This window comes from Aplysia californica, unplaced genomic scaffold (assembly GCF_000002075.1).
Source record: "Aplysia californica isolate F4 #8 unplaced genomic scaffold, AplCal3.0 scaffold00247, whole genome shotgun sequence".
Taxonomy (NCBI): domain Eukaryota; kingdom Metazoa; phylum Mollusca; class Gastropoda; order Aplysiida; family Aplysiidae; genus Aplysia; species Aplysia californica.
The window spans coordinates 720662-723425 of record NW_004797517.1 but is presented as its reverse complement, the minus strand read 5'-3'; the positions used below and the strand labels follow the sequence as shown (position 1 = coordinate 723425).

The 2764-nt window shown below is 41.7% G+C and overlaps 1 long non-coding RNA gene across 1 annotated transcript in view; it reads right to left on the bottom strand.

Moving 5' to 3' along the window:
- LOC118477842 overlaps positions 1-1919 on the bottom strand; it is a 5299-nt gene extending 3380 nt beyond the window's left edge. Inside the window, exon 1 of the long non-coding RNA XR_004858640.1 lies at positions 1423-1919. This is a non-coding gene — a long non-coding RNA (uncharacterized LOC118477842). The remainder of the gene's footprint in view (positions 1-1422) is intronic.
- Between the last annotated feature and the right edge of the window lie 845 nt (positions 1920-2764).

The following is a 2764-nucleotide window of genomic DNA, read 5'->3' as shown; positions in this document are numbered from 1 at the left end:
GGGTGTTTGTGTGTCTGGGCATACGTGTAAGTGTGCGAGTGTGTTTGAGCGTGTGTATGTGTGTATGCATCTGTGTCTATGCGTCTGTCTGAACGTGTGTGGGGTTGTGTTTGGGATAAAGAAAGACCGCGTGATGATGAGTGTGAGGGAGAAAAAAGACAGAGAGGTAGGATGGATGTGCTCGGGACCATCTTGAATAACCTATTGCGGCCCACTTAACTTGGGTAGAATTTGAACAGGCAAAGATTATATTAGACTGGCACGTAACGTCACAAATTTCACTTGTCTCTCCCTTATTACATTTCATAATCTAACTCTATTTTGTTGTTTGATGTGGGGGGTTTTGTGTTACATTCCCTTCTATTTTTTTAGTTTTAGTTTTCTATGTGGAATTTGATTTCTTTATGTTGATTTTTCCTCGAGAAAATGTGTAGAATGAACACTAGATCTAAACAGATACTCTAACTAAATATTTATTTTAACTCCTGCGAAGGCTGAAAACCCAAGTAAATAAGACTCGGAAATAATCACCTACCCCCACAAATCGTTCCCTTAAAACGAACCAGAAAATTCACCGCAAGACAGATGAAGTGGCAGAAAAATCAATACTACAACTTCCTCCTTTGCTGAGCGCTAAGAAAAAGAGTCCTTGTAATCGACGGGCGGATTTTTCTTGAGAACTGACGGCATGAACAATTATGTCGGCACTCCATGGATAAACTGCTGTTATTTCTGCCATTAACTTACCTTAAGTGTCGCTATTATTTCATCATTAGGGCGGGGAGTGGGAAATGAAGTTTCGAAATATGGTGTCAATCCAAGAAGACTTATGTACGATCACAATAAAACCAAAAACCAATGAACATGCTGGAAATCATTCTCATTACATGTATTTCCCCCGACAATCGAGCTTTTGAGAACCTAGAAGAGGGTGATTCCTGGGAGAGAGAAAAGAGGAAGGTGACAGAGATCAGCAAGATCACAATGAGAGTAGCGTGTGGCCATATCAAAGCTTTCTAAAGCAACAACAACAACAACAAAAACAACAGCAACAGCAACAACAGCAACAACAGCAGCAAAAGCAAACAACAACAACAACAACAACAACAACAACAACAACAACAACAACACCAACAACAACAACAATGCCAACAACAATGTCAATAAGGGGTCATAAAAACAGCAACAGTAACAGCAAAAACAACATCACCATAAACAGCAACAGTAACAGCAAAAACAACATCACCATAAACAGCAACAGTAACAGCAAAAACAACATCACCCTAAACAGCAAGAGTCACGACAACAAAATCCTGGGAAAAGCACGACGTAATAGAACGACAGAGCGTATTTTCGTTTTTCGGAACTCTTATGTCTGACTGGCTTAGTGGACATTGCATCACGTAACGAGATAACACCCACGGATGAACAAGGATCACCGTCATGCATGCTTCAGAGTGATTCTAATTTATTGCCCGGGTGGTTGTACAATATTGTTGATCTCACGAGTTGTTTGATTATCACTTGGCGCACGCGCTGGAGAGTTGTAACCATTATGCTCACGAGAGTTGTCACATGCGTAAGAAGTGAGAACCCAAGCAGCCCTTACGCAAGGAAGGCTATAATGGCCTGGATCATATGACAATGCCTGTAACGGAAATTGCGAATATGATAAATAAAGGATGCGAATAGGAGGGAGATTATAATATCGCACTTTTTCGCTGGCCAAGAGTGGTTAAAAGTATCACATCTTTTAGCAGGGCCCATACCTTGCCAACATATCTACCAGCTTAGTGGCAGGTTTGTCAAAAATTGGCTATGATGAGTGAATCTTTTCGAGGTTTTGTAGTCAGTGTATAGGTGATGTAATTGATAGTTGTTATTGTTGCTGTTGTTTTAGTTGTAGCTGTTGTTTTTGTTTTTGTTCTCGTTGTTGTAGCTGCTGTTGTTGGTCGTGGTGGCGTTGTTCTTGTTGTTGTTCTTGTTGTTGTCCTTGTTGTTGTTGTTGTTGTTGTTGTTGTTGTTGTTGTTGTTGTCGTGATGCTGCCACTGTCGGCGTTGCTTTGGCTCTTGATGCTTATGTTGTTGATGCTGATTGTCATAACTGTGGCAACTGTTGATCTCAAATAACAGTAGATTAATACCGACCAATACCTCTAATACTCACCATGTCAACAAAAATCTTGTAAATTCACCAGCTGCCCATGCTTCAATGTAATTCCAAACTCAGCTGTATGAATGAATCGTTTGTATTCACAGCTGTCTGTAGCACGAACACGTAAGCCACCACAAATATCTTTAAATATAGAGCAAGTACACTGCTTGTGAGTAATCAAACGAGTTTGACCAAAAGAGAACCAGTCAGTGACGACAAAAAGGGGGATGAATGTGTCAATATATTATATCCTTCAAACAAGGCACTTTGGCAATTCCTTCCACAGGCTTTAATCTGTGGATGGAGAAATGAGTGGTAAAAAGAGGAATATGGGAGTGTGCAATATCACATCACATCAAGCCCTCTGAGATTAGAACAATTACCACGGAGGGCGCCTGAATCGCGGAACGTCGAGTTTGTTTGCCAGAGTTAACGTGTGCTTCTGAAATATTGATGCGACTCCTTGCTCGTCGCGCGGTGTCGCCGCCGTGGTGTCGCGGGGTGGAACTAAGAAGGAATGAAGAGAGCAGAGACTGGAAGCTTTCAGGACTCGTGAACCTCACAGAATCAGAGGCGGATCTTGATTTCGGGCAGTGGGAAAGGGGGGGG